Source organism: Centruroides vittatus, unplaced genomic scaffold (genome assembly GCF_030686945.1).
Source record: "Centruroides vittatus isolate TY-2023 unplaced genomic scaffold, ASM3068694v2 contig_345, whole genome shotgun sequence".
Classification (NCBI taxonomy): domain Eukaryota; kingdom Metazoa; phylum Arthropoda; class Arachnida; order Scorpiones; family Buthidae; genus Centruroides; species Centruroides vittatus.
Window position 1 is genome coordinate 735689 of NW_027122170.1, and position 25499 is coordinate 761187.

A 25499-nucleotide genomic window follows, 5' to 3' on the forward strand; every position below is an offset into this window, starting at 1 on the left:
ATTTTACATCGCTCTTCGTGTGAGATTTATTTCTCTTTTTATCATTATGATCCTTTTGATACTTCTTGCACGAATCAATTCACTAACTGATGCTTTGCTCTTCTAAACACAAAAAAATAGTCAAATGAAAGTTAAATATTTTGAAACTAATCTTAGAATTCTCTTACAATCGAATTATTGGAGCGATAAACTCTTTTCTTTTCTTTCCACTTCGACACTTTCAATAATAAAATTCCATTGAAAACTGGAAGGGATGCGGATTGTACTACGGCTCATCATACTTTTCCATTGGATTTTGGATAAAGGGACATTATATTTTGCCACGTAAACACCTCTAGTGGCTTTCTGACTATTTTTTCTACTTTAACAGTGAAAAATTCCAATTAAAGTTAAAAAAAATTGAGTTTTCTACGTGCTAAACTCAAATTTCAATGTCTTGCTTACTTCTTCGTAGTGAAGAAATAAATAGCCTTTTTTCTTGTATGTAATGCCACTTTTAGTGTCCAGAGGTGGTTTATGATAGAAAAAGGTAAAGTCTTATTTTTTATTATTATCCGTACGTTTTTAGAATTACTTTTCTATAAAAAAAAATATATTACATTTTTTGTAATATGCTCAAAGATCGATTTTCATTGCTGAATGGATTCTTTGGATAAAATCTGACGAGAGTTGATAAGAAAGTAACTTGAAGAAGATTAAATAAAATTTCATTTTCTCTAAATATTAGTCTGAAATACTTTTTAAAATTTTTCTAATTTTTTAATTAAAACAAAACAATTAAAAGTAAGAGAAGAAAAGGTTTTACTTTTGATAAAAATCTAAGAATTACAATAAAATATTTATTGAACATTAAAAAATAAACTTCTCTTATAATTGAAAAGTGATTAAATTTGTAATTTAATTTAATTTTTTCATCTTAATTTTAATTAAATGAAATTAATGAGATGCTAATAAAGTGATTGCGGATTAACGTGTTTTATTATTGGAAGCAATAGAAAATTAAATTATATTTTGTACTTTTCACATCGAATATATTCTTTAGAAATTGCATTTTGAGTCGTTAACTTTTATAAATATTAATTAATTTTATATCTTTATTAATTAATCTTATTAGTTATTAAGGATGCTTAATAAAACCAATTACGATAATATAAAGTGATAAAAGGACCATTTTAAAACTTATCAATTGGTACAAAAATTTAAATAATTTCAACACAATAAAATATATATTTTATGATATAAATAAAGTACATTTTATTTTATTTTAACATTCAATATAGATGGGAGAGATGCAAGGAATGAGGAGAATGAATCTTCCGCATCTTTTACTTTGCATTCTTTAATATCAGATAAGCTATAATTGGAAGAGAAAATAGAGTTAATCGTTATCAGCATCATTATTTTGCTCCTGATGAAAGGTTCTTAAACTAATTTTTATCAATCTTTCATATAGGAAGAGTGTTATATTCAGATTTCCTTTATTTTTGTTTATTAAACCTTCCTGTAAAGAACTTAAAATAGGAATAAATATAAAGTATTGTTAATAATTTAGTTCTCATCATTATTTTCTGTATATTTATATTTATAATTACAGAAACATTCATCTAAAAATGTCAATCAAAAATCATTTTCTTCCACGTTTTTCCATTATTTAATAATAAAATAAGATATCATTAAAGAAGAATGAAGTTATCTCGCGTTTAATGCTTAAAATATGGAAATTTGTTGGATAAATTTGTAAAATTTTTAAATTAATCGAAGCATGATCGGGTTCGTTTTCAGTATATTATCGTTTCTCGAGTGTAAAATATCGAAATATTTAACAGAATATCATTTAAAGCGTGAGTGATGTTGATGAGAGTATCCTCAGAATGATGAAGTGCAAATAGATAATCTAGAGTTAAAATTTGCCCAAAAAATCTATTATAAAGATATAACTTTAATAACTATATCCACCTACTTACAAATCATCTTTATGATACGATCCATCACTTTAGATTAATAAGTACTGAAACGAAAGTTACTGCTACATTTTTTTTTGTTTCTGGAAAGTATCTGAATAATAAAATATTTTTTAATTTTACAAGAAAAACATTCTAGTAAAAGATATTTTCAATGGAGCATCAAGAAGAGAAAGAAAAAATGAGGAGGAATAGTTTTAAATTTTAATATAAAAGCAACTATAAAATCGGAATTAAAATAAGTAAAATTATATAAAATTAAATATTTTGGATGCTAGACATGGCCAGATAACAATTGCATGTTAATATGGACTTCAGTAAGTACATACACATGTAATCCGATCACTTGGAGAGGATGCTGGATGCAATCTCCCTTTTCTGTTGGATAATTGAATGATAAATGTAAGGCTAATAATATTACCAAATCTACTTGAAAAGAAGGCAAATTTACTCTATCATCTTGCATTTTTCCAACGAAGTATGTAGAAAATGAATGTAATTCCAATTATAATAAAGAAATAATTTCATCTTCTAAAATCTACCGTTCGATACTAATGCTTCCCACAATTTTACTAATAGGAATTTAGGTAAAATTAATTTTTATTAATGAAATTATCATATTGTTTCTTCTAACCCACAGCGGAATATTTTAAAGAGAGATATTCAAGAAAAGTGTACAAAAGGAAAAATAAATAATAAAATTTCTCATAATAGATAAAGCAGCTTCGATAGAGGTTTATCGCTTGACATTTTGTATGATTTTATGGAGTTTTTTCTACGTTATTATTCTTTATTTGCGAGTAATGGCCCATTAAGTTTCATCTATAGATTGAATTTTCTTTGGAATCAGCAATTTTCGCTATAACACGATATCATTTCTGACTAGAAATGGTGGCTTGTTTTGCATCACATAATCATGTTCATCCTAAATATCTTCATTTCTTGGATACTGTTTTACATTTTTAAAACTTAGGAAATGTATAATTTAATGTAAAATGCATTAAAAATATAAAAATTTACGAGTTTTTCTCATTAATAAATGAAAAGCTGCGATATTTACGAATGAAAATAAAGTTTTATTCTCCTCGTTTCGTCTTCTCTCAGTCTAATTGAGGTTACTTCTATTGATAAAATGAAAAAAAAAATTTAACTTTATTTGGTTATTAAACTTACAAATTTTCCTTTAAATTATTTATAAACATAATTAATAATGAATTCTTCCATTTAAACTGTGAAGCAAATAAGTTATATATTCGCAATTAATTTAAAATATTATAAATTTATTTTTCCTAAATTTAAAATAAATAAATAAGATTTTCTCTAAAATTCCTTGCTCATCAGTGGCCGAGTGGATAAAACCAGTGAACACTGGTCGTGGGTGCGCCCGAGCAGAAAGTTGGCCACGTGCAGTTTTTCTGGTTTTCTTCACGTGTCTATCATCTAAAAAAGGGTCCAGTTTCTCACAGAAAGTGTAAGCCAGTCACGTGGCGTTTTCTGGGTGTTCTTCATGTGTCTAACTCCTAAACAGAGTCTAGTTTCTCATCAAAAGTCCTTTCCTTGGCAGCTCGCTCGTGCGAACTCCTAAAATTTAATAAATTTGAAGCAGACAAACAATAAAAACATCTAAAATAAATATTGCGCAAAATATTGAAAAATTCAAAGATTTTTTAAAATAACTACAAATAATTTTTATCCAATATTTTGAAATTCGGCAAAAATTGTCGATAAATCATAAAATCTAACTTCAAAAAATGGTGTGAAAATTCATAAAAATATTTATTACATATTGTTTAAAGTTAAATAATTAATAAATATCAAAGCTAAAGTCAAGACATTTGTTTTAAAAAAAGTTGTATTTAATATCAGTTATAGTTTTAACAGTTAGAATATCAAGTATAGAGCTTGAGCTCTCAATCTAAGTGTAACAACTGGTGCGAAAGTGAAAAGGCGAGGAAAGACATAAAACGAAGTTAAGTTCTTCGAGACAAGTTTACTTACTACCAGACGTCTGTTCAAGATAAAGGCATTTTATAGCTTTATGCTCGGAAAACTTCCTTCCATAACTACTTATATTCTGTCAGTCAAACAAGATAGAGAAGATCAATATGTTTGTTATGACTGTAAACTAACTTCATAACTTTGAATTCTATTTAGAAGCGTAGATAATAAAAACATCATCCGCTCAAAGAATCATAATACAACTATATTTATTTTAATCGGAAAGTTCTGTTCTTTACACAGATCGCATCGTTGTTTTCTATCTCTTTCATTTCCGCAGTTTGACCCCATTGAGGGTCGGACCGTCCCGTGGCAGTAGCCATATACACTATATAAAGTTTAATGTGCTGATGATAAATTAATTAATAATTCATTTAATTCTGTTTAGAACGAAATTAAACAGTATTGAGTATAAAATTCTTTTTCTAAAATGTGATAGAGTTTCGTTAACACGAAGCGACACTTTAAATATTCTTGATAAATGGTTTCATTAATTTGCTTCAAAAATCACTTTTCTTCAGACTTGACTAATTGAATCTTGCTTTTCTGTCAATTAGTATCATAACTTTAAAATTTTTCTCGGAAAAAACAGTGCCAAGTATGAAACCTTATCTCTTTTGTGAGCAATTTAAGAAAAAACATACAGTATTTACTCGGATATAAGACGATCTCGCATAAAGGACGAGGTGTGACTTTAGAGATCAAAATAAAGAAAATTAGATTTATTAATACAATTTGAATTTTATTTCGTTTAATCACAAATAAAATATTATCAAATGCACGTATTAACCAAACAACCACGTTTGCCTTAATTAATACGTGGTGAACGGAAAACAAAGCCAAAACATTATAACGCGCACGACCGGAAAAAGTTTATTTTTAATGATTCAGAATATTCTAATATGCATTAAAAATCAATTTAACTAATATAAAATAACTACATTTATAATTATTGCTAAGTAACCTGTATTTCATGAATGCTTTTATAAATAACTAGAAACTATTTTCTGCCAACGAATGAGATGCAACGCGGTTTTTAATTAATGGAAGTAGGATTAAACCAATAGTCAAAGGAAAGTGTGTCTTCATTTGTTTACAGTAGGCGCCAACTTACGCTAAAAACTCTGTAGACCAATAATGACAGCGTGAAGTATACACGGTTCGCAGAAATTATTGCAAAAACGCAAAGAATCCTTCGCTGGCGCGTATAGGACGACCTAGGTTTTCGAAACAGTAAAAAATGAATAAAAACCTCATCTTATATGCGAACAAATACGGTATTTTTTCAATCCGTTCAACTTTCAAAAAAAATGAAAAACACATTGTATTAATTCAAATAATATGAATAAGTATTTGAATTAATACAATCCGCTCTGGGAAATCCGGAATCGAATCCGGATGGGTCGAAAAACCAAAATCCTCAGGAACTTTTCGGTTGGTGGTCCGTCTGGATATGTCGGACGCCGTCCCTTACCACCCGGTCGCCCCATTGTGGCCTGGCCGAACCCATAATGGGCTTGCTAATGGAGGCTCTGTTAGTGACCACAGGTCGGAAAGAGTTTTAAAAAATATTATAATATTGTACAACTTTGCTCGGTAATATTTCTTTTACCGTTTCTTTCTTGTGGGCACTAAGTTGGCCTTTTTATGAAGCCCACAGTAAGTTTGGCCAGGCCCACAATGAGGCACCTATATGGTGAAGTAGGGATCTCGATATATACTGGGTAAGGTAGTGACTTTATTCAATTCAGTTAAATATATATATATATACTGAACTAAAATACGAAGCTGCTAAATTGCCAACGAAGGTTGAATTTTTATCACAAAAGATAAATTTATTCTAGAAGCTTTTAAAATGCACATTTAAAGATAATCAAAATTCTACAGTTGTTAAAAGTGAGCGATGGCCATTTCGCTAATTGAAACGAGTGTTTTTAATTAAGAATAACTTTAATTAAAATAAAATATTGAAAATATAGATATAGAAAGTTCTCTTCTGCATGCATTTATTAATCATAATTTAATTTTAATTATCGCTTCTTCCTCCTTTAATTATCTATAAGAAATGAATTAATAATAATTCATTTCTTATAGATATTCAGATAAGTGTTTGTTATTACGCATCGGTATACTTTTCCTGCAGCCTTGTATCAAGATCGACTTATCAAAGTGAGGAACAATACAGTATCTTCAGTGGCTTGAATGTACAGTACTTTCGATGCAGCACAGTGGTGCCAACGTAAAGAGGATGATATCTTCTAGCATCTAATTAGAAGGACAAGTCTCCCTAATTAACCTCTGAGTGTTTGTTGATAGTTTTTTTTCATAGAGAAGCAGTAAAGAAATAGTCTACTCTCCTCCTTTCTAAAGATGATTGAAGAGTGCTTCATACACCCTGATGTTTTGGTATTTTTTCTCTTATTAAAAACTGTTTTTACGTTGTAAGTTGAGCTAAAATATATTCTTCCTCCAATAAAAAAAAACACTATTTTTGTGTGATTATTAATGAAAACTTTTGGTAAATAAATTTTTTAGCTTCTTCAAAGGATGTTCTATCCGTCGTTTGTGTTTTTCTTTAAATATCTTTAATAGAGGACAAAACACACGATTAAAACTTTATCGTTTAAAAACTCGAGAATTCTGTAATAAAATCAGATAGAATACAAAATAACTTCATTATTAGTTCTGTAGGTGGCATATTATACAAGAGCGAGAAAATCCCTGGAGACAAAGAATGAACTATATCTAGAATATAATAATATTCCCATTACTCATCATTATATAATGATCGTGCTGTAATCGGATGCATCCATCAACATTATCCTTAATGTGGCAAGCCTGAGGCAGTAGAAATAGTACAGCTTTAGATGCTTGAATGTAAAATGAAGAGTATATCTAATTGGCCTATAGAACACGCTAGAGATGTTAATAATTTAGATTTTAAATTATAAATGTTTCTCTGAAACGTGGAAATTGCGAAACACGCGTGGTAAAATTCTTAGCGCACTCTTAATTATTGCAGACTCGTGAAAGTCAAGATGATGGAAAGTCGCGCCATATCGATGCTGAATTGGAATGTTTCTTTTTATATTTTTGATTAAAAAAATATAATAGAGATATTACAATTTCTTGTTATTCTTTAATGAATTAATATAATGAATATCTACGAACTTAAGATGAAGTTTCAAGAAGCACTTTTATTAACGGAGATAAAACTAGTTAAATATTAGTAATTAAAAGACTGTAGAAATTGTCATACGTAGTTTAAGAAAAGGAAGTTACAGAAATCATTTTTACGAATCGATTTATTGTTTGTAGTTTCATCACATGATGTAACTTCGTTCATGCGATGAATGACAGGTTCTCAAACAAATTATCTCGGATACCAGGAGATTTTCCTTTCATTCAAAGACTCAATCGTATGTACCGTTACCAAGCAACAACACTCTCTCTTATTCTCCCCGTGCAACCATGTGACTAGACACATGCCTTCAGCAATACCATCGATCCAACATATCGATTTTTCTTGGTTTGGATAGACTTTGACTAGTTCGTTTGTCTTTTTTCTTGTTTTATTAAATAAATAATGACACGAGAGTACGTAAATTGTGAGTCCGAGACTATAAAACGATCTGGTTCCTCTCTTTTCTTTTTTTTAGATCGATGTGTCAAGTAAAGAAATAAGACGATAGTTTCAAATGACTAAGAAAAATACTTCTTATTATATTGTCAATACAAATCATGAACTAACTACTAATTTTTTACCTACGCTTCTCTTCCATCATTAATTAATTACCGCCGCCAAACTTGCTAAGCAAAAATTTATATATACAGCAATAAACATTTCTTTATTTAAATTTATATAGGCACCTATATTAATATCCCGAGCAAAAATTAATCAAAACTTCTTATTGATAATATTTTAAAAAATATTTCGAATTTTGGGCAAATAATTTTTGTCAATGGCTGCTTCTTAAAACATCGTCAGTGACTATGGCCATAAATATTAAGTATAAATTTGGTTCATCTTAGTCGGAAGTTTCAATTATTTCATTTATAACAAATGCTTATAATAATTTACTACTCGTTAAGTTTCCTTTAATTCTTGTTTAATATAACATTGTTAAATTATTAGCATATCACGCCCCTAGTGTCCGTATTAGGAACTACTTTCTTAAGTACAAAGGCTAAAAAGACGAACATTTTATTTTCACTGAATTTTAACAACAAATTTATATTACTTTTACCTTTAACTATTAAAAATAATTGAAAAACACAATTTCTTCACAGAAATCAGCCATACAATCCTCACGACTCAATACAGATAATGCCATTCATAAATGCCGATTCATTGCAAGACATTTCAACGACACTTTTCAACCGAAAAATCCTAAGCAATTTCTTGAATATGGGTGAAGAGAAAGCTTATTTCTGAAACTTTAGAGCAAGTTAGATGCTACGAGAAGCAAAAAAATAAGAAATGTAATGTCTATAATAACACGAGTAAAGCAATATCTTTCAAGATAAATAGCAAACTTCTTTCCAACGACAAGGATTTAACAAGACATGAATATGGCACCATCAAGGAGAGTATCCATTATCATTTCAAGAAGCAATATAACACTTTATTATTTCATCAATCTGGAAAGATGCCAGATTATTATTTATCTAGAAAAATCTGTTTAAAGTGTTCTATTACATATTATTTAAATTCGTCTTCTTCTGCTCGTCCTCCTTCTTCTTTTATAAAGAGAGAAATTGAAAAGAATAAAATCTGTGGAGTGAGAAAATCGATTCGTGAGAAATTCTTTGATATTTGATATCGCAAATATTTCCTCTTAAAATTTCGATTTAGTTTAAAGGTGTTGCTAAATTTATAATAATAATTCGATATGAGGGGGTGGAATTTTTCAATTTTTTCAACTCTTCGGTCATGTTTCCAGTACAAGCAATCAGGGAAATTCTGTAGGGATATTTTATTTATTTATACTTTTTGGGAATTTATTCATTAATTAATACAAACGGTGGTATATAAGCTAGTTAACCGCGTATATTAGTCCAAACAGGAGAAATCTTACGAACGTGTTAATAGGGCTTTGTTAACAGAACGCGTATATTACAATCACTAACTGCCTTTTGGGCCATTCTGTACGATGAATTATATCTAAAATTGTCAGTAAATTAGAACATCTTGAAATTAAATGAGTATTTTCAATGGCAATGTTTTCTTTTTTCGTTAAGGCTACAGTTACATTACGTATTTTATATTATGGCTATAGCCTTAATGTAGGCTAAATTAAGACTAGATTATTAAGACGAACAGTCTTTATTAAAGATACAGCCTTACGGTAGGGATTTGATAGACCTTTAGCAAATTTTTCTTTTAAGCTACGGATTAAAGAATTTATACAATATTAATTGAATTAATTATTCTTATATGAATCATTTACAAGTTTACGTTCTTGATAGTTTTTTATTCTTACAAAAAACTTAAACTACTGATTTTGCTTTTTTATCAATGAAAATTTCCGTATAAAATCCGTATCTCGCGTACAGCATATCATAAAAAAGATGCAGTCGAAAATTTCGTTTCATTCCGTAGTTACAGACAGAAAGTGAAAACTTAATTTGACTTTATATCCTTTTATAGAATAAGCTTTATCTGCATAATATTGTTGAAGTTTACTGAATTATTCTTAATGGTCTCCTGTTACAGTCGGTATCAATCTAGCTTCGAACAATTTAGAGAAGGGGAGGAAAGCAGCTACAGTTCTAAACACTACTCCAAATACAAAATTCCATCACTTATACAAACCGTTTTTAAAAAACACTTTTTTAGATTTATTCAAGTTATTTTCACGAAAAATATCAAGATATCTCGTACATCTTCAGAGTAATTCGATATGTAACCGTTGTAAAATGCTCACCCCTTTTATGATCATAGACCGAGAAGAAAATTAAAATATATAAATATTAAATAAAAATTATATATTTATTTTTAATTTTCTAACTTTCAGAGCAATTATTAAATTTAATTTTATAAAATAAATAATAATATACGGTAGATAACTTGGAAAAATTAATAGGATAAATCTAAGAAAAATATAAAGTATTTATCTCACTCATGAGATAATTCTTAAACATTTTAATCATACTCATTAGCATATAAATTACTTTTAATGCTTTATTTTGGTTAGCATTTTGCCAGGAGATGTTTATCTTACTCGTGATATCGTGTATTTAGAATAAAAATATATATTTATATCGAGCTTATAATTAGATCTAGATCCCAAATATTTATTTTATCGTTGATAAAATTACTACAAAACAACTTGAAGTTGTATATAATATAAAGATGCCATCGTGACCTAAGATGCCATGTAGATAAGAGGATCGAGCTAAGATGCATTCATCATCTTGTCGAGAATTCGAGGATAGTAACTAGATTTGTAAAAAAACATACTTTATATTTAAATTTTATTAATTTTTCGGTCTGAGGATTCTGATTAATGGAAGAAAGAGCATCTCTCTTAGAATCTTTGGTGAAGATACCAAGAGTATGCAAATAATGATGCTTATGATAAAAGGATGCTACTTTCTTTTCATTCTCTTAAGTATCTTCGATGAGGATGCCGAGAGTATGCAAAGAGAATGCATCCATTTGTCATTCAAGATCAGTTTTACTAATTTACAAAGCATATTGTGTATTTTCGAGTAAAAGAATTTGCCATTTTAACGTTTATACATGATTTTTTTCTATTTTTCTCGATTTTATAATGGCTTAACTTTTTTAACCAGATAAGAAAAGACTAATTGTATATCTATGATTTTATACCAAAGATGGATTCAAACTATAAATTTAATAAATCCACTCTCAGAAAGATAAAACATAAACAAATTTCTATACTGAAAATCATTGAGTCGAAGATTTAAACGAAAATTTGAAACCTGATTTATGGACGTAGAGTCAATACAAGTCGAAGTTAATACAAATATAATTAATAAATTTTAATAAATAAATGTTATGTTTAATTACTAATATATCATATACAATTTATCAATTTTACTTTGTAGAAATTGTCTTTTAGAGTCGTCTTTTGTAGCTTAAGTTTCCTGAAAATCTCCATTATCTAGAATCGATCATAACCTCTTTAAAACCTCATCAAATGAATTCTATTCTCTGTCGAAAGACAATTTTCAAATCTTTCAGAAATATTTAACATATATTTGTATGGAAACAACATTGCAATAAATATTTTTCTATAAGTTTAAGCAAACGAGTCAACTTACATAGAACTAAAAATAATTAATGTAAACGTAATTAATTGCACATTTAATTTTATTTTAAATTAGAATTGACTCTTGAAAATTAGATGCATAAAATTTGCACGAAGAAGCATCGAATAAACAATACTCGTATACAGAGTGGATAGAAAGTCAGTTACTTGAGATATAAATAAGTTACTTGACTTTCAAGCCAATTTGTATATCCACTATATCCACCAATTTAGATTGGAAAAGGGATAACATCTTTAAAAAATAGCGAGAAGTCGATTTAAATGGTTTGAGATATATAAAAAAAACGTGTGTATAGCCCTAAACTACACTTAAAGATTCTTACACTTAAATCTAAAAGGAAGAAACAGTACAATCCGAATTAATAACACTAAAAAATAGTCGTGGTTATCTGCTGGCTAGCTCCAGAAACAGAAAAATCTCACGTAGATATGTTAAAACAATTACATTCGAGTGCTCCAACGATACTCAAGAGGTTGGAGGAATTGAAGAAAAGGGAGAAGAAGAAACATTTTGAATTAATTATCAAATAAAATTACATAAAAGTATATAATAATTAAAAACGGTGTAATAAAGAATACTCAAATAAAAGACAAAAGACGATGCTGCAATTTTTAATAATGTATAACAAATTAATAATGATTAATGCATGTAATAGAAGAAGGTAAAGAAGCAGAAGGAGGAGAGAGAGGAGAAGATTGGAAGAGAAAAAGTAACAAAAAGAAGAGGAATTTTAGTTTTATCTAAGATAGAAAAAGTAATTTTTGATAAGAAAAGATATTTTTATTTTTATTTCAAGTTAAAAATGTTCCACTGATAAAATCGACATAATAACTGAAGTTATTCTGTTTTATTAACATAAAATATTATTTACGTTATTTATTTTTTTCCATTCTTTACATTTGTTAAATTTAAAATAACGAAGATACAATTACGAAAAAGTCTGAATAGAAAAGTTTACTAAATTTACTTAATATAAAAATTTTGCTGCAGGAGAAAATATAATAAAATAAAAAGAATTTATTATTATATTTTATCGAACTAAAATAAATTTATTTGATAAATTTGTTAGTATTTTAGAATTATCAATAAAATTTCGATAAATTTAAACTTTATTCCAACATCAATTTATTTTTTATCTTTTAAGATATTTCCAGAAAAAAATGTTTTTAATAATATTGCTTCTAGTCATAAAATTTGTCGTAAATATTTAACTCCAGAGTCTATTTTTATGGTTTAAAAATAATGGATTTTTGTGCCAGAAATAATATGGAAAATTTTATTTTTGGCTAAAATAAAATTTATATAAAGTATCACATATAATATTTTAACAAAATTAGAATAAATTGGTTTTTCTAATTAAAAATATACAAAAAATTATGTAATTTTCTATATTTTAATATTATCAGATTACACATTACATTGCTATGTTCATGTATTTATATCTTTATATTATGAATACTCTCTAATTTAATTTTATTTTATCGCTAATTAATAGTTTATTCTATTTACCAATTTCGATGCATGGGTATTATCTTTATTTAAAATTAATTTATTTTAGTATTTTATATTAGTATCTTTAATAATAAAAAAATAAAATAAGCTAAGTTTCTTCTTTATTGATTTTTTTTAATTTAAAAAACTTATAAATAATTTAAATGCACGTCATAAAAATATTTTGCGTGTTTTCTTCTCTGCTGAGCACCGGCACTATGTGGAAATGACCGATTTACAAGGACTACGTTTTTATTTATCGATACGAAAATATCAACGTTTAATAGAAGTTTTAAGCGATTTAATATTAATTTTCTTACAGTTTTTACGCGTATACAGTTTAAAATATTCATTGCGTTTTATAAAAGCGAAAAGAGACCGTAATATTAAAAGATATTCGTGTGATAATTCCTGTCAGAAAGCGCGAAGCATTGTCCACATTTCCTATTTGCGAGGAAAGAAATTGCCTCGAAGGTATGTGATGAGTCGAGAAAATAATGCAAGATGTCAAATAACATGCAATTACTTGCCAACCACCACGAAAACACGAATATTTATTCCAAAAAATGGCGAGTGAGAATGATATTATGGATAAAAATTACATAAGAGATACGAATTTGATTGCGCTTGTTATAAAAACGCAATTTTACATTTTATCATTCTTACAATATAAAGTTTCTCTTAACCGAATAAAAAATGAAATACAAAACCATTGAAAAATACATAAATTTCTAAAATAATCTGTTTTCTTCCAACTTAGATTTATAATTTTTTAAAAAATTCTTACATATTGTGTTTCTGCTGTTGGTGAGATTCATGATGTAGGTGTTGTAAGTAATAAATATTTAAATCGATTCTAACAATAAAAGCAATCTAAACATCAGCTGGGATAATCCCCATCAATTAAAACAGAATGTTCATTTTGAATGAGCTTATATAAATCCTCATTTCGACTTCAATTCTGTATTCATACGGATAATTGACATTGAAGTAAAAGTTTAAATAAATAGTCTCATCTTTCTGATTTCGTCTCAGATAATACTGATAAGTTTTAAAACATTCTATCTTTAATTAAAAGACCATATTGCGCTTGTATATTTTAATAAAATTGAAAAATCCCACATCACTGATAATTCTTCATTTTATTTCATAAAAAAATGATGTAAAAGTTAGAAGAATTTATGATTGTGTAGGATCTATAATTGCTATAATTGAGATGCTAAACTAGAAAATTCCTCCTGTAATGATACGTTAATTGTAAAGAGTAAGTGCGTGATTGCTTTTGTAGCTTAATATGTTGCGTGTTTAAAATTATTTCCTACGATTAAGATTATATTAATAAGGTAGAGAAAACAATGAAACATTTATCATATTCATACATTTAAAAAATAATAAAATAGTAATTAACATTTCCAAATAATATTTCGATTTCCATCGAGCTACCTATTAAAAAGGTATTCGCCGAAGTTTATCTTACAATTTAGCTAATTGCTTTGTTATTATTTTTACTTTACTAATATATATATTTTTTACTTTTTTAAATTTATTACTTTTACTGGTTTTTTACTTTATTAATATATATTATTAGAATTATGGGTTTGTTATTATGATTACAATTACATATATTTAGCAAAACAACTACAAAGTTATCAAGAAAATCGAGGCATACATTAACATTACGAAAGAAAATTCTAACTAAATTACTTTTCACTCCAGTGCTTCTACATATTAAAAATCTCACTCCATTATTGAAATGAAGATGTTTTCTAGTTTCATTTCTCTCTTAAATGGATTATGTATTTCGTGTGTTGGATTATTAATATTTTATATAGAATGACGTTTTCTAGAAAAATAGCAGAACGAAGTAAAAGAGTCGATAAAATATAATGTAAAAGAATTAAATTTACTGTCAATTTAGTTGACAAAAATCAATTTAATATTTTCTGAACCTAAACACGTTTGTTTGTTTTATTCTTGTTAAATATTTCTGTCGCTTGCGGTTCAAATGGCAAAGATTTTGTTTACCGACATCGTATTTTGTAAAGAAAAATTTATTAACAAATTTCAGATATAAGAATTTGAGTCAATTAAAAATATTTTGTAATTTTTTATTTCCTTGGGGCATAGTTAATTTCAAATTTTGCATTATAACAGCGTTTCTGTACAGCTAAATCTACAAAGATGTCATATTATATGCTTCTTAGTTTACATTTTAATGTAAATACATTTATAGATCATACGTAAACATTGTTTATTTCTTATCAAAGACTCATTAAGTCGAAGCGAAAATTTTTCTCTAATTGCCACTTCATTTACACTCCAAAAGAAAAAAAGTCCATAGTTTACTCTTTATTTAATTTTTTCTAACAAACTACACAATTTTTAAACATTGCAAAATTGTCATATAAAATTCCATGTACATATAATTTATATAAATCTAAAAATTAAGTTATTCAATCTCATTTCTATCGAATAAACATATCATGAATTTAAAAGAATAGATTATAATTAGCCTCTATAAAAGAATATTCCATTTTCGAAAGTTAATATAAATAAATCGTCATTTCTTCAAAATAATAGAACTCTTCTCCTTTGAAACTTCAAATAATAACGATTTTCACCACCATTGAGTCACCATTTTTTACACGAGAATTAATATTCTTTAACTCTTCACGCAGAAATGATAATAGGAAATGTTACAACTAAACTTCAAAATTTATTTAATTAAAATTTAATACTTAAAAAAATTAAACCTGATACTGCTGACACTTATTTGAATAATACATTTCATTATTCTTCAGTTAACATTATATTTCAGTAATTAAATTCTTTTTTCTAAACGCTAACAAAATAATATCATTCATCCTTGGTGACAAGCTCAGCTCACGGATCCTTTGATATAACTTTTCTTCTCTTGTTTCTGTTGCAATAAGCACACTTAACCGTGCATTAGTAGAGTGTTGGAGAAATTGAAAACCGATGTTGTCGATATTTTACAGAAAACTTTCATTTTGAAAATTATTAAGCGTAAAGACAGTGATTTTAAAGCTTACTGGCAAATTTTTAAACATTTTTTCCGTTATTTTTAACTAGAAATTATATATTTTCTAACCTGTTATCAACCAAGCAAAATATTTATAAATTTCACGCTTTGTTTTCAGTATCAATCTATTCCGGATATCTCGCGGTGCCAAATATATTTAATAATAAAAAATAAGAAATTGAGTGTTTATTTTAGATATTTAAACGCTTCTAAAATATTTTCGAATTATATAATACATAAAATATAAATATTTGTAATTTCAATTAATTCTTTAAAAATTCGCATTAATAATTTTTTGATACATAAAAGCGGTCTTGAGTTGATCCCGGATGCCCCAACAACCCATTATAGGCCCTCTGGTGACAAAGGCATTTAAAAATAAAATTAAGTAAACTAAGAGACATGTTTTAAGAGGATTAAGCTGTTAAAGTAACTTTAAAATGTATAAAATAAAAATAAAATTATTAATTAAAATTAATTTTTAAAAAAGAACTTAATTTAGTAAGATTTTGATATACAAAACTGGTCCTGACTCCAATCTGGATCCAGCTACCGATTATTGTTCCTCCCGGTGACAAACACATTTACTAACAAAAAACTCAAATTAGTCGTTATATTTTAAAATATAAACAAGTATTTAATTAATTTTGAAACGTTAAAAAAATATTTTGTACATAAAATATAAATGAAATTATTATTTAAAGTTAAATCTTTAAATAAAACTGTCTTAGTAATTTTTCAGTATATAATGAGGTCTTGAGTTGATTCTGGATTCCTCGAATGCCGACTGTAGCGCCTCTTGGTTATAAACCCATTCAGTAGCAAATAATTAAATTTAAATATCTAATAAAGGCATTAAAACACTTTTTAAATGCTTAAAAATATTTATTATACGCAAAATAAATAAAATTTTTAGTTTAAATTAATGTACTAAAGAAGTTTTAAATGTTGTTTATAAACAGCGCCATCTGTTATTTGTATACTGCTCAACTTTTTAGATATTTCAACCACGTGGATTAGTTTATCTTTTGTAAGAAGACTCCTAAATATTTTTATTATTGTGTAACAGACTTAAAAATAAATAATACCAATAGTTAAACCGAATATTTAAAAATGAAACCGAATACTTCGTATAAAGGTATAAATGTAAATAGTCAGCGTGGTATGAAGACCCTTTAAATAACCTGTTATAGCGTGAAATTTTCAACAACTACAGGTTTAAAGTGTTTGCATGAAAATTAACCTTTAAATGGTAATAAACAGTTTCGCTGCGAGAGTTTCATTCAGTTACCTCTCAGGATAAATTATTTAGCCAGGCATTAGACAAGAGCGTTAAAGTTTTATCCATATTTAGAAGTGCCAATTGGAAAAAAAATGTCACCTGCTTTCAACCGATACTCGTTTACGTGATCTGAAATAATCTTCATCTGACTAATCTCTCACCTGAGATAATCCTGAAGGCAGGTGTCACAGAACCTGTGCCCGCAAGTAGTAATCCTGACAGGTTCTCTCATCGGAAGGCGACACAGAGGACAGGTGTAACGACGTTTCAATGCCGAACGGAACTCGATAGCGTGGCCAGGCATTCCCTACTCGATTCACCTCATGCCACGTTCTGATCTTTCTACTCCTTCATCGATAGAGTAACCCACAGGTACAGAGGTTCGAGACCAATAGGAACAGTCACGTAAATCATTTCGTCTTCTCTTTCTGTTTGCTTATTCTCTTCAACTGGACAAGGGGTGATTTTCCTAAGTTTGCTATCAGCGCCATCTATCCGTCGGTAGACTAACTAAAACAGTCAAATGCTATCGGGTACGTACTACGTTTTATTCTTCTTATTGCCGTTAAATAATGCCGTTAAATAACGATAAACACGCATTATTTGTAGACGCAACTGAGCAAACATTTGTCCAGAATGTAATAAATACGGGCCAACTACGGTCCTTTACGTAAATGCACTCGGAGAAAAAATATAAATAAAATGCTCACTTTACTGAATCATTCCTGCGATATCAAAGAGAACGATTTCGTTTCGGTTGAGTATTATTGAGTATTTTCATGCCAGGATCTTCAAATAAAAAATTCAATCATCCCGGGCTGTTTCTTTTTCATCTGAAGCATACGAGAATGTCACATTTTTTCTATTTATGAAATTTAACGTTATTGCCTGCGCTTTCTCGTAAGATCGAACCAATTGCCATCTTGTATTTTATAGTAAAAATCGACAAATAGAAGAATTGACGAGAAAAGACTTTTTCTGATCGAAAAATCTAGAAACGACTAAAATTTCAAATTTAGAAAACATATAAAATGTATTTTATTCCCCATAAAATTTATATAGAAACTTCTGTAAAGTTGTCTTCTCCTCATAACTCAAAGCTTGACAGGAAAGCCACCATTACTAATATTTTACTAACGCGAAATTTTGACTTATAAAGAGAATTTATGTACAATTTGCCTGAAATATTATTAATTTTGATATAATATAATTCTAGATGTATAAATCAAGAACATTTCTTAAATTTAAAATTAAAATATTGATTTATTGGAGGCGTATTTTCCAATTTATCTTCTCCTTGGTATATTAAAATCAATTTTATTTTCATAATAATAAATGAATTAACTAAATTTTTGAATAATTACGTAATAAATTATAAAGAATTTTATTATATTATATAATAAATATATTTAAAAGATTTATCATAAATTTTAATACTTCAATTATTTTTTCTCTTTCTTATGATTAAGGTATATTTTTAAATTTATGATAATAAGAATAATTTAATATTTTTCGTAAACTAATCTATCAGAAATTTTCCTAAAAATATAAATTCTGTAGATGAATAAGTATGAATTTAATTATAAAAACGTTGTATAGGAAGAAAGCAATGAATTAATGAATGGAAGATGAATGGAGAAACATTCATTTTATATTTCAAATTTTCAAATATACAAAAAAGGGATTATATTTCCAGTATAAAGTATTTAAATTACATGAAATAAATTGTTTATCCATAAGAAAAACATTTATGATCAATGAAAATATCAGGCAACATCTTAATGTAATTGTTTTTCTGAATGGCAATCTGATAAGAAACAAATCTGCAAAAGAATTCTTTCTCTCTCTTTTTAAATAAAAACTCTTGTGTTTAATATAAATTTTAGATTAAAAAAACACGGAGAATTTTCTTTTATATTGTGTAATTTTGTAACAGTTAAAATTTCTTATTAGAGAGAATGAAATATTAAATAAATTATTCGTTGTTTTTGCAGTTTTATAAATAGAATTTTTTCATAAATTTATTTAAATTTAAAAGCTATGTAAACATTTCTATTTATGAATTAAAATAAAATAAATGAAATAATTTATATTTCTAAATTTTTGTCGAATATTTGAATATATTTTTAAAAAATTTCTTGAAATTATTTAATTTATAATATATAAAAATTTACTTTTTTTTATTTTACTTTTTAAAGTTTTAAAATGCGTTGTTAATTTTATCAGTTATTTTTTATAATAATTTTTTCATTGTTTGTATAATATAAGTGTTAAAAAATAATAAAAATAATTCTTAAAAATGCAGGAATTAAAGTACACCTTTTCGTTTAAAGAAAAATTTTAAAAGTAAAATATATATATATATTTTTAAGATTTTAAAATATTTTTTCATATTAAATTAATTATTAATTTATTAAGATACAGCAAATTTCTACCTTTGCAAGTGAAGAAGATGCTGGAGATTATATTTAATTTCCATCTTCTTATCGGCATCCTTTTTATCATCATCTTCTATTTGTTGTAGCATTTTAAATCATATTATTTAAACATTAATTTAATAGTTATAAACAGTAAATTAACTAAATGTTTTATTTCTTAATTATAATATTTATTTAATCGTATAACAAGTATTTGACTCGTTAATTTTATAGAATATTAATTATTTAAATTAATATAACTCAAAAAATTTTAAATGTAGAATCTCATTTAAAGTTTTTAAATGGAGTTTGAAAGATTATTATACGATAAATAAAATATAAATTGTAAAATGCTTTAAAAAAAATAAAAAATTATGTTATAAAGTTGAAAAAATACATGAATGATTGATAATATTAAAATTGAAATTTTTCTACTGTTTAATGTTGATTATTTTCGAGTAATTATCATTTAAGACTTTGTAGAGGGATTATATTTTTGTATAAAATTGAATTATAATTAATTGTGTACTTATAAACAGAATTAATTTCTTAAATGATGAAGGAGCTGTCTTTAATCGGCATTCGTCAATCACACGTATGATTCCATGTATCCAAACTTTAAAAATTAATTTGTGGGCATAAAAATGGAAATTTTAGGCAAATGTAACTTGAAATAATTTACTAAAAGGACGATAAATTATTTTTTCAAGTTTTTAATTGAAAAAAGTAGTTAAGTACGAATATTAATTAGAAATGGTTCCTTATTTAAATACATGGTGTTACTAATAAAATGCAATTTTAGAACAACTTAAATAATTATAAATTTAAAAATTAGGACGCCTCATATTTTATCATTTTTAAGTTATAAATTGTCTTATTACTGCTGAGCTGCAATCTCTCTTCTAAACTCTTGCAGCATCTTTATAAAATGTATTTTTCTGTTGAAAAATATTTGAAAATATACTTTAATTATTTTATTACACAATAAACAACAAATTAAAATAGACTTTTCAAGTAAGATTTAATAATTTTGCCATTGGAAGTAGTAAAATTTATGATTTTAGTTACAAGTTACACCTTGGGATTTTATTGATTCTTTTTGGTTAATTGAAACTGTATAATTTTACTAATAAAATATACATTTAAAGAGTTTAAACAATTAAAAATTAAAAAATATTCTTATTTACACATTAAATTTTTTAAAATATTAATTCTAAATTCTCTTACTGATGCTAATCACTTACAGCATCAATTTATCTTTAATGAATACAACAGCAACGTTTCAAAATATAATTTAATTTTATACAGCACAAAAAATAACAAATTAAATTGTATTTTTTAAAATTTAATTAAATTTCCATTATAGTTTCCAAAACAAAATTAAAATTCTAGCTACAAGCTGTAAATTGGATTTTCATTATTTTGTTTGGATATAAATCTTTATTACGCTAATTATTTTAATTAATTAATATAAACAATTAAACTTTATCTAATAACACTTATATTTTACACAATTTTACTTGATCAAAGAGTTATGGTAATTTACTGTAAAAGGAGATTGTGAAATAATTATGATACGTAAAGTTTTAAAAAATGTTTAAAAATCTAATTTATACTCTTTAAATTGCATATAATTTGTTAAAAATATGATTTTATGTGCTCATATACGAGAAATTTAAGAAGAAAAATATGTTTAGAAAGCTGCAGACCATGAATTTCTGCTTGAAGTTTCATTCAAGTAACCATAGATTATGGAATTCGAACAGATGTAACCATGGCAGAGACGTGATCAGATCAAATCCATTCAACCATTACGTGAACATCAAATGGATTTATAATGATTTATAGTAAGAAACTCTTTCAAAAAAGTTTAAAATTTTTCAAAATATATTGATTTTATATGAAAAAATCCTGATTAATTTAATAGCTTAAACTTTAGAAATGATCATTTTATCTTTGTTTCTCTCAACCTAGAATCACATCCAATGGGAGATGTTATTGTAGAAATAGATAATTTGACTCCCTAATTTATTAATTATATTTATAAAAGTTAAATTAATATACGGATTATTTTCTGTCTACAAAACATAATTTTGAGGCATCTTTATTCATTGATTTGATGATTTTAGCTTAATGATTAGAATTATAAATAAAAAATTTAACTTTTTTAAGGGAATGTAAGCTTGATCTGTTATATTTTCGACAGTTTTGGGTGTATAAATCGCTTCGTTGAACAGTAAGTTTATTTTTTAATTTCTAGAAATCTGCTTGGATGCTAATTTTTAAAACGAACGTGATGCCAAAGTGAGGAATTTAGAGCACGGAGAAAATTGATGACGTATAAATTAATGGCTTCTCTGTCTTAAACGGCAATATTTTGATATTTTTCTGTGCAACATTTAATTTTAGATAGCGTAACTATTGTTCTACCTAGAAATAATCTCCATTAAATTTTGTAATTTATCTAAATCCAAGATAAATAGAGAAGAATTCGATGTTTAATTATTGACGAAAGTGAAACTCCTAACTTTACGCGCCTTTAACCATTATGCAATTTTGAGGGAGTTTATTAAAAATTCGAAAGAGTGATCATGATCCTCCCCATTCGTCCATTAAAACTTATCCTAAACGTGAAAACTTTCCTTATCTCTCCTCCTAAACCTTTCATATGAGGGGTGGAACTGCTTGTTTGACATTTATGACTCATTTCACACTGAATAAAGCAATTCATCTTTCAAACTTATTCTCGACTTCTCTACTTTAAAACGTGTCTAAATCACTTAAAATAGAATTTATTATGTTTAACTGAGTTTTTATTATATTTTTTATCTGTTTAATATAAATCCTGATTATCAAAAGTTAAGAAATGGAAGAAGGAAACGATTTTCTTCCTCTTCCTCCAAAGTGAGTAAGACAAAGAGCATCTTTAATCTTGTAATCTTCTCTTACAACATTCTACTTTCAAGAGACTTTCAGATAACTTAGAGTCTACAAATCACAGAACAAATATAACATTTAAATATTTTAATTCAATTAAAACTATTTCCTAATAAGAATTTTAGTTAAATTTTTAATCATGTTTTATAAATTAATTATTAAACAATAGTCTATAAACTTATATATACAGTATAACGTGTGTAAAACAGAATCGCACTACACAGAATATTACTTTTTCCCTCTGTTATATATAACGGGGAGTCAAAAAATGTCCCCTCAAATTTTTACATTTTTAGACTCGGGACTTTCAAACGTCGAGAAATGCAAACTAATTCGGGAGTTTTCTGTTTGTATGGATTTTAGTGTTTGTGAGAAGCAAGATTTTGTTCATCCTGTTTGAAGTGTAATAACGCCTGTGTTTTTTGTCGGAAATTTTTGAAATTTTGCAGGGAGATTTGTGTGTTAGGGCGATTGATGCTATTAAATTTTGGTGGTTAAAGGTCGAATGGGTGGGAAGATAACGGGGTTTATAGATATCTCCAGTAGGATCTGACTTAACGACGATTTTACTCGTTACTAGCATTACTATTTTTTTATAAAACTCCTTACTGCCCTCAAAATTAAGCTTTTTGCCATTTTATAACAATAAAAATGTGTAAGGCTTTTAATAATAAAATATCATAACAGATGGCGCCTGTAAAGTTTTAAATGTTGTCGGGAAAGTTAAGCAATTTGTTTCTGAAAATTTTTTCCCTAGTTTGGAAGGTATCGTTTTGGATAAGTTCTTACAGTATACAGTGATATAGTAATATTTGAAGTAGTATTCTAATAGTGATGTGGTATACTGTGTATATAGTGTACTATAGTAGTGTTTAAACTGTTATTTAGAGGATATACAGAATGGTATAGTAGTGTTTGAAGTGGAATATATACTTGTATTTCAGGTGGTATGTATAGCGGTATAGTAGTATTTAAAGTGGTGCGTACACTGAATGTACAAAATAGTATAGTGGTCTAATGGTATTGGAAATGTTTATTATGTATAAGATGATAGAGTAGTCCAATGATATTATCTAAATAATATACATACTGTAGTAATATATATATAGATGCTATAGTGATCTATTAATAATTGAAACAATATTGTATACTGTATACATGATAACACTGTAATCACCTCTATCCACTGTAATAAGAACTTTAAATTTCGGAAAAATAATAAATATTTCGATTATAAACAAATTTTATAACTTTAAATATAAATTCAATTATTTACCGAATAAATATCTTTAAAAATGCTTAAATTTACCAACTTTTAGACATTTAAAACTTAAATATTAATTAAGAAGAATATATTGAATTTGAATAACTTTCAAAAGTTATAATTAAATTTCCTTAATTTTACTAAATAAAACTGCAAAAATTTTATTTGTATATAAATATTTAACAAAACGATTTTTTAGACGATAATTGTTAATTTAGAATGACTTTTAAATGTAGAATACATGAATTTATTTGATTATTTTAAAGAAATATAATAATGATGATGATTAATATTTAATTAAATTTTCAAAAAGGAGATTAAAGTTACCTTGAAGCTTAGTGTTATGATACTTTATGACTTCCCCTTCCATTGATAAATGAGCACTTAGAGGCCAAGTATTCACATTTATTTCGTGCCATTATTGAAGTAATGATATCGTTACAGAAATGGTCTCTTTAAATGGCGATAATAATCATCATTATCCAATTGATAACTCATTAATTCATCGTGAAATTCTCTGGATATAAAATATTTTAAAAATGAAGAAAAAAATAAATAATCGATTTTTATATTCATTCGTTTCCTACTTCTCCTCCTCCATTTACTTCTTCTCCATCTTCTACTTATTCTCCTTCTCTTCCTTCTACTTATTCTTCTTATTCTCCTATTTTTCCTTTTTCTCCTTTTTCTACTTCTCCTCCTTCTACTGCTCATTCTTCTCTTCTTTTCATTCAGAATTAAGACTGAATTTATGAAATTTTTATGGCAAATTTATTGATGATAATGTTTTTTAATCAGTGCAGTGTTTTGGCTTTTTTTTCTAATCTACAAGCTTAACTTTAATTAATTAGCAAATTATCTATATCAAAGTAATCAAATTAAACATTTATCCGTTATTTATTGTCATTATTTTAATATAAAATCAATTTAGAACATTATAATTATAATTTAAAACTTAATTTAATTGTTACGAAATTAGAATATAATTAGAAGTATTTAATTAAAATTTAGCTCGTAAATTAGGGGAAAAATGACGATAAAAATTTAATTTTATTTCGTTAAATTATATAAATATAAATTATTTTATTTAAAATATATAACTTTTAAAAACATATTACTGTGAATAAAATTGAATTTATAATTGCGTAATATTTAAAAACAATTGCGTCATGATGCATTTTTAATAATAATTAATTTTTAAATGTAATTTCAGTTTTAATTTGAATGATTTAATTGAAGTAGCGATGCTTCCTTACCTTGTAATCACTCATATATAAAAATAATTTTTCACTCCCATGTATAGCCGTTGTACAGAGGTTTGAGTGTATTTTACAATAAGAACAACGTAGTTTAAAATAGGCAGTACGCCGTGAAATATGTGAGATATAAAGTAAATTGAAATTAACGAAGTTTGGTTAGAAACGTTGATGACGTAATAATATTAGAGCGCAAAATTAACATATCTTCTTCTGTTTTTACTTGTGAATCAATTATCGTTAGTACACCACAAATTTTAACGCTTTTTAAACAGGTTTCAGGAGTTTCTCCGTCTTTTTATTCAGAAGACTGCCTATAGTCATTGAAATATTTTTTGTACTATTGTATGTAATTCATCATCATTAAATATTTAGAGTAGGCGATAGAAAAATATGCATGTTGTAAATAAATGCTTAAATATATTGTTTATATTTTTTCTAGAATATTTGAATGCATTTAAAAAAAGCAATTTTGTGTTCATTTTATTTAGAGAGTAAGTTTTTTTGCTCTAGAACTTGAAAATCCTACATATTTATTAAAGTTAATATCA